The sequence below is a fragment of the Chamaea fasciata genome, unplaced genomic scaffold, assembly GCF_029207755.1.
Source record: "Chamaea fasciata isolate MVZ Bird 193981 ecotype frontalis unplaced genomic scaffold, bChaFas1.0.hap1 SCAF_5, whole genome shotgun sequence".
In the NCBI taxonomy this organism is placed as follows: domain Eukaryota; kingdom Metazoa; phylum Chordata; class Aves; order Passeriformes; family Sylviidae; genus Chamaea; species Chamaea fasciata.
In genome coordinates this window covers 5048742-5057493 of record NW_027094090.1, presented here as the reverse complement: position 1 = coordinate 5057493, position 8752 = coordinate 5048742, and the positions used below count along the sequence as shown (strand labels likewise).

General features: G+C 37.1%; 1 long non-coding RNA gene across 1 annotated transcript in view; it reads left to right on the top strand.

Annotated features, from left to right (window-relative positions):
* The first annotated feature begins 2347 nt into the window (after nucleotides 1-2347).
* The window catches only part of LOC136290102 (uncharacterized), a 28340-nt gene continuing 21935 nt past the window's right edge, over nucleotides 2348-8752 (top strand). The window contains exon 1 of the long non-coding RNA XR_010720960.1: nucleotides 2348-2433. This is a non-coding gene — a long non-coding RNA (uncharacterized lncRNA). The remainder of the gene's footprint in view (nucleotides 2434-8752) is intronic.

The following is an 8752-nucleotide window of genomic DNA, read 5'->3' as shown; positions in this document are numbered from 1 at the left end:
TAGATAAATTCTAGCTATAGTAGGAAAGACACCATGTTCTCAAAGCTTCCTTTTCAAGCAGACCATGTAGGCAAAGTGGAAAGGAGAGGGGCACAGGAAGATGGTTACAAAAGAAGTACCTGGCAGAAGCAAACCCTCTTCAGACCCTGTCCAAGTCCTCAATCAGAATTACTCCTCTGGAACTATCTTCACTTTGAATCAAAACATAGGACAAAATTCTCACTGTAAAAAGTGAAAAGAAGCAACAATCTTTCACTGCAGAGGTGTTTTCTCTGAAAGCAAACTTACTTGATTTAAACACTTTTTCTGTTTTCTTCATAAAACCAGACTGGATTGAGAAAAACAAACTTGTTTGGGGCATAAAGCAATAACAGACCTTTGATCATCACTTTAATTAAAACATTATATTTGACAAATAATGTCTCTTTCCTATGCAAAGGCAACATTTAGTTAACATCTTTTAGCACCATTTAAGGTATTTTCTTTCTGAAACCTATAAAGCTCTTGTGCTGAATTCCAACCTGAGGGCTTCCAACACAGCAATCACTCATTATTTTACATATACTCCCCTCAATATTCTCATGGTACAATTTCCATACTGCCTGCAGTTGTATTCTAGAAACCACACCACAGATTTTTATGTCTGGGAGCCAAAAGGCTTTTGGATGGTGGCTCATTCTTGCATATGTATGTACTCTATGCACATAGTGAAAGAGCCATTTGAGCTTCTCTGACTTGTCATTTGTAGCAGTGCTGCCTTCTGGGTATAAAAGCCACAAAATTACAAAGGTTTGCAGTAGCATGTTACTTAGGGAGTACCTTCACTTTACGACTAGTATTCCCTATATTTAGCGCTGGGTACTAAAGTGAGACCTTTCTCCAAGGAGAGATTGCTGCTAAAAATGTATTAAAATCCATGGCTAAGCATTTCCTAGAAAGGCATTTTTTTTGCTGACTGCGTAATTGTAGTTTTTTGTGGTTCAGCTTGTGGACGTTCAAACTTGAACATACGTGATATGAGACAGTCCCTGACCTGCCTTTCCTGCAGAAATCTCAGTTTAAACACACGTGGCCAGTGACAAGTGTGTCCTTGTGGCCAAGAAGGCCAATGGAATTCTGGGGTGCATTGGAAAAACCATTGCCATCAGGTCCAGGGAGGTGATCCTGCCCCTCCACACCTGGAGTGCTGTGTGCAGTCCTGGGCACCTCAGGAGAGACATGGAGCTCCTGGAGGGGGTTCAGTGTAAGGCAGCAAAGATGATGAAGGGAGGCAAGCCTGAGGGAGCTGAGCCTGCTCAGCAGGAGAGGACTGAGAGGGATCCTCATCAGTGTCTGACAGTGTCTGCAAGGAGGTGTCAGAGAATGGACCAGGCTCTTCTCAGTGGTGCCAAGGATTAGGACAGGAAGCAACGAGCAGAAACTGATGCCCAGGAAGCTCCACTGAATACAAGGAAAAATTTTATTCTGTGTGTGACTGAATACTAGAAGAGATTGTCCAGAGAGGATGTGGGGGTCTCCCTCTCTGGAGATATTCCAGAACTGTATGGACAAAATCCTGGGTCATGTACTTGAGGAGAACCCTACATGAGCAAGGACGTTGGGCAAGATGACCCACTGTGGTTCCTTTCTCCTTAATTCATTCTGTGATGCTGTGACAGTGAATCCTGCAAGCTACCTACCATGAGTGTACTACCTGAATTATATTTTTTCTTGAATTTTATGTTCTTAATTGCAGACAATTATTAAAATGATGACAATTAGGTGAAGGATTATACTTTTCAATTCTTTTTGGTCCTAATTTTGGGTGATACCATAATGAGAGATAGAATTTGTCCTTCCTATTACTTAAATTTGGAGAAATGTTTAACTTGAAGAAAAATTGTCAGTGTTCTGGTCATGAATGGACCAAAGTCCTTTTCAAGGAAACTGTGCCAGTATCACCAATTCATATTCTTAACTATTTCATTTAGGTTTGTTAGTGTAGTTTTCTCTGAGCAGCTGTCTAGCCTGTACAGAACTGTGTGTCACTACAAAGGCACACTTAGAAAAGTGTAAATTGGATAAATTGGTACAACATAATAATAATCCATCTTAAATTAAACAATGACAACAACAAAAAAGGAAATAGTGTGCCTACATTAGAATAAGATTCACCTATTGTATTTACAAATAACTTACCACTCCTCTCTTAAACCTTAGTTACTCCCTCTGTTGTGGGAAATTCTTTGAGTTTCGTTACTGAAACATTTACACAGTGGCAAATCATTTATAGGCTCTAACGCCATTCAATTCAGCATAAACACAACAGGGGAGAAATCCTGGCTCTGTAGCAGTCGGGGAAGAGGATGTGGGAATTTCAGCACCCTGCAGTCCAGAGTCATTTTGCTGACTTCACTGTAGCAATATTTCACACAGTAATGTTTGCAAATGAAGGTAAGTTTTTTGAGTGATGCTGGAAAATGAGACAACTAAAATGTTTTGAATCTGTCTGGTAAAAATTCTTCATGTTGAAAATAAGTGTTTACTTTAAAAATACATCATCAGAACCAAGTTATCAAGAGGTAAGTACAAAGTTACAGAGAGAGTAGAAAATATTCTAGTAGAAACAATAACTAGAAATTATAGTTATATATCTAAATTATTATTAGGTAAAATATTGATACCTAAATCATTACCTAAGTTAGGTATCTTTGACCATATTTGTGATTTAATTGTGTAAAACACAGTGGCGTTAATTTTTTTTCCCCAAAACCATTTATAATCTATAAATTTCTACTCTATAGAAACAGAGTAACATTTGAATGGTAAGTGAGGAAGTTTGTTTATTTCTGAGTCAGCTTGGTCACTATTGAATTTAGCTCAGTTATCTCATATGGACTGCCTGTCTAGGTTAAGCGAAGCTTGACAAAAGAAGTTCATAAATGTCTGAGTTATTTCCCCACTTTATAAATATTTTGTGGCCAGATCATTCTGTTTTCAAAGTCTTTGATAAGTTCAATCTGGAAAGTATTTTTCGACAAGGCTGAATTTCTATGATGTTCCACAAGAGCAAATTACATTTTACTCTCTGATATGTTGCACTGGCCAACACTTGATTTGTTTATCTTTTCTTCATAACTATCCAAAGCCAAGTGGCTTTGACATATATGATGGCTTCTACAACATGAGCAAGTATTTTTTCAACTTGAAGAGAGAATAAATATAACCAGATTCTTAATCTCAACTATCGTGCTGTTCTAATACTGCAACATTGGTGCCTGTTGTGTTAAAGTAGCAAAAAACCAACCTGAGCAGAGCCTGTCTGGTTTTCTTTTCCAGTTGCAGGACTGCAGATGTTAATAAATTAACTCCGGGGTCAGTTCTCAACCATTTCCAGATTACTCCTGAAGGAACTAGCAGGCAATATTGGACAGTGGTGGAGCAAAACAGGTGGTGAGATCAGTAAAATAATGGAATTTGTGACCTGTCTTTTAGATTAGATAGAAAAGGCTTGTGCAGCCCAATATCTTCCTGCCTCTTGATTAATTTCCTTCATGTTTAAGAGACTTTGCTAGCAGTCAGGTAGCCACCAGAAAATAAGGCCAGCAGATAGTGAGTACCTTAACTTTCTCCATGGCCCAGGGAAGCAGATCTCCTATTTCCTTCTGAAGAGGATCCACATTTTCTCTAGTCTTCCTTTTATCACAACCATACCTAAAGAAGCTTTTCTTTTTTTTTCCTTGACATCCTGGTCAGATTTAATTTTATACAGGCATTAGCATTCCTAATTTGATCCCTCACTGCCTGGAGAATTTTGAGTTTTGACAGAAAGCCAAAATATTTTAAAATGCAAGTGGTCGATTTGTGAACATCTAGTAGATATTTTGTATAGGCAAAATCTAATTCTTAGTGGCCGTTAGTTTTTATACAGTTCTCCTGATTATTTCTTATGAAACTAACTTCAGAGAGATTTCTTCAGTGGAGATTTCATGCTGAGACGTAAAAAGAATAGCCACTGATTAAGGGTATACTGCAAACAATACTTTTGCCTTACTGGTATTTTATTGCTCACCTGTGTTTATAGAGATTTTTCTGCTTTTCTTCTGAAGTAGTTTGCAAAAGGTCTTACTGTATTGCTCATTGAGTTAATGAGCTTGCTTAATCATCTTGGTTTGGAGAACAACAAAGGAAACTGCATGTGTCCCAATTTATACTGCAAATGGAACAAATGTCTCCTGTAAGTATAAAAGGATCATTTCTTTTAAAGAATAAAGCCCTTTGAAACCAATTAATAGTTGACCTACATAGTAATGCACATATCTCCATGTTTTCTCTCTTTTATTTTGTGGAAGTCATTTTTCAGTAGCAGAAAAAGAGTAAATAAGTATGTGTGATCATCCACTTCTACAACAAAAATTTTGAGGTTAAACATTCAAACATTTTTTGCACCATTTCTATAAAATTAAATGCATTTTATCTTTTTAACCTGCTACAACATCAGCTGAAGAAAATAGGCTGCAACAAATCTTTTCCTACCTAACAGGGTCTTTGTGTAGTGTACAATGGCCAGTGAGAACTTGCAAACACAGAGACTGATCCTTTCATTTAAGGATCCAAATCCCCAAAACATTTGTCTAGCTGGAAGCATTTTCAGTCTGTGATTCTTCAGCACACAGGCAGGGGAGTTATATGGAGGCTCATGGGGAGCAGCAGTGCGCCTGCACAACATTTTGTTTGTTGCAACATCCTTATATCATTACCATCCTTGTTTATAACTCCTGATGTGTGTCATTACTATTCTTGCTTACAACTCCTGATGTGAGAAAAGGAACTTGGAAATATGAATTATGGATTTAATAAAAACATAGTATGTATACCGGGACAGAAGCAGTGTGTTAAAGGGATAGCAACTGTGCTGGCTGGGTTAGTGGCTGCAAAATCAAGGAAACCAGAACAAGAAGGACGTAACATTTTATTGTAAATGGGCCATGAAAGAACAGTAAATGATGAGATTTTGGTCGACAGGTGTGCTCTGTAGGGATGTTTAAAAGAAGGTGCTCTTAGTCTACTCCAAAATGTAAGGCTTTGTGTTGATCTCACCTTGTAAACAACTGCAACTACTGAGCTGATCATAACAGACTGTACTCATGCTAGAGAAGATTAATGTTAATCACTTCCTGAAGGGTTTGGTTTTTGTGTTGCTGTTTTTTTTTAATTAGAAAAATAAATATGTGCTATAATGTTGAAACCAGGCCTTAATGTTCACAAGACAAGGAAAGTAGGTTGCTGAAGAAAGATATCTGTACTCTTAACACAAACTAAAAATCTTAAGCATAATGAGGAAAATTAAAGACTGAAACAAATGTCACTCCCCAAAACACTACAGAGGAGAAAGGGTACAGAATAATAGTGGCACTTTCCAGTGTTGGCCAGGAATAGAGACTGGAAATTGAAAGTAAAATTCTGAACATCAGAGTCATTAAGTTCTGGGGCCTTTGTCCTATATGAAAAGGGGAGAACAGCACTTTAATTACTTTCAAATCTGAGGTTATTTGATTTACAGATGAGATTACATACTTGCCAGAACTGGCAGGTAACTGAGCCCAGTAATGTAGTCCTATTTACCAATGAGAAATAAAAAAATGCTTCTCTTTTTCACCAACAGTCTTTTGATCCAAAATTTATCTTCCTCTGCCTGTTGTACCCCAATTGCGTTGGATGAATTTTTTTGGTGTAAATCCCATCACCATGTTCACAGTATCTTTGTATTGCTTTCAAGCACCTGTTAAATGAGTGACTCAAAAATAAACCTGTTACAGAGACCAACAATGTACAGTTGAATGTAATTAAGAAGGAACCTCCATTCAGAAGGAAATTTATGTGTTGGCATTATAGGCTGAACAACCAAATCATTATTTTCAACATTGTATGTACAGATATGAAAAATGATATGGGCCTTGTACAAAATAATCCTGAAGTACTTGAATGGGACTGTACAAATCCATACCCTTTGTTCTGCCCATTTGTAGACAGGTGACTACCTACAGTATAAACCAATGCTTTCTTCTCAGCTTTCCTCTTGTCCTGCTGATAACATTCTTTGTTCAGTAAATGGACCCATAATTTACAATTAGACTGCAGACTTCCCTCTCTTTCAAAGAGATGCAGCAGTGCCAGCTTTGTATTTGCCTTACATCGCCTCCAAACACAATTTTTGGATCCCTGCACCCTGAGCTCATTTTCACTTTGAACCATTGTCTCCTCATTTACCCTTCCTGATATTATCTGTAAATTATTCTTTTGACATTTTGTGTTATATGAAGCCATTACTCACTGTCAATGATCTCTACCTGACTCATTTACTGCCCTGTCTCTATATGACTGTCTTCTACACTGGATTATTATTAAAATTAAATAATAGTATTTTCCATTGATATATCAACTATAGGATGCCTACACAGGACTTCATCTGGATCAGCTGCAGAGGTAAAATGTAATAATTATTTCACAGACTATAACAATGCTTTTTAATAGTTCAGGGCATCTGTTTTCAACCAGCAGACTGTGTGATGCTTTTGAGACCCTCTGAAAAGTTAACTGAGAAAAACTAGCACATTTTCTAGGCTCATATTCCCTACACAGATATTTCTATATCAACAGTGATGTTTTCTGAGAGGTCCATAAAACGATCCGGCACCACTGGTTTAACATGAAAAGTAAAAAGGAAAAGACTCATCAAGTAGTAACTGAAGGAAAGTGCTTACACAGCCAATGGAAATTAAATAAAATTTCGGTGAATACTAAACCTACTCTGTGAGGAAGCAATAAAGGATCTCTGAAGACTGAATTGTTCTAAAAATTCTATTTAAATTTCTTCCAGAAGCCTGCGCCACCAGTAGAAATATGCTTCATAATACCCTTCCTTGCCAGCAGGAATTCCTGTGTGCCAAGACAAAGTCATTTTGTATTATCTTCCTAAAGTTTCTTCCAAAAGTCAGGATTAGCTGGAAAGTTTTTTAAAAGACAGCAGACAGAAGTTTTTGGACTCTTGTCCTTTGCAATTGCTGGTTTACAATTAAAGTTTGTGCCACGTAAACCCTTGAAACGTGTAAATCATTAACTGCTGCAAGTTTAATACTGCAAACACTTACCTCCTAAACTAAGATGTTAACCCTAGTCATGTATTCTCCACTCTTCCATTTATGGTTAATGGGAAAGTAGGGAAATGATAGGATAGACACAAAGATTTTTTCATCCAAGACAGTTCAGGACACAGAGCTTGTGATATTGTTTTACACTAGCCATTCCAGAGGGAAGGAACACAACACAATGTTTACTTGATTTTGCAAATATAGCCTCCTTTATACAGATTCTCATCGCCCTTCTGTTTTCAAACCTAGGAAGACATGGAAATATGTCTTTCCAGCAGTGAGTGACAAAAAGCCTGTATAAAGCGTGTTCAAACTATTAATGCTCTTGAAACTTGGCCTTCAAAATTGCTCCAGTAAAAGCTGCTGCTGAACACATCAAATCTGGTGCATTTCAGTAAAAACCACCAAGGCCTTCAAGTTCAGATGAGATATCTTGATGCATATTTCCTTAAAAATGTGACAGACTTTTAAATCTCAGAGGGAAAAAATCAGCATCACATGTTGTGGCCATTGCTATGGTAACTATACTTTTTGCTTTTATTCAATAACAGTGTGAACTAGCTCTTAAGCCTGTGCAGCCACATGACCTGCTGAAAACTAAATTACTAGGGTTCTACATACACACTTTCTTTTTCCTTACATTTTGCCCAGGAAAAAATGGATTTTAGCATAAAAATAAAAATTCTGACCAGCTGAATTATTTGTACTACTTACTGTTCCTCTCACTTTGTAGTTCATAAAAATAAGAGGCAGGCAATTATGGAAAAGTAGGATGGTCTTCACGAATCCAAAATTTTCTTTTCCTTTTTTTTTTTTTTTTTTTTTTTCTTTTCTTTTTAATAAGTAGGAAAACCTTGATTTTCCAGCAGAGAAAAATTCCCTTGCATTCAGTTGTATTTTTCTTCAAGATTTAAAAAATTATCCAGACTGAAGCACTGCAAGATGCATAATGACATTTTCTCAAATTTTGACTAGTAAACAATTTTTATGAATATATTATTTGTTTCACAATAGCACACATAATCTCTACTTGATATTAGCTCCATTAAAGACTGGGCACACACCGAGGAAAGAAGTGCTTCTAGAGAAAAAAAAACTGCATTGCATAACTTGGAAACATTTTTATCTGCTTATCTTTCAGAAGCTAGAGGAAGGGAGGAGAATGGCAGTACAGCTGCTGAGATACAGGTGTTCACATAAACATAAAACATAAAAACTTAAATATCTTTTGTATTCCATGTAAAAGGATAAGTAACTCAAGTTTTATCAGCAAGGACTTTCCCAGGGATTCCAAGAACTTTGTTTCCATTTCTCCAGAACATTTTTGAGAGGACAAATGAGTACAGATGGGTAATCAAATCTCTGTCTGGGGGAGGAATTAGGTAGGAAGCAGCTTCAGATGCTGACACGGTTTGTGAGATATGTTTGAATCCCAAATTCCTGTAATATGTATTTTCATCCTAGAGCTGACAAGAAAAAAAAAATCACACTCAGAAGGGGTTTTCATTTCCTGCCTGCAAACCATTCCTAGAGCTTTATCTTCTCCCACACTTCTGAAACATTCGATGTGCATCTGTTGAGCTGCTCCAGTCAAGCCAGGACCACAGCCAACTTTCCTATTC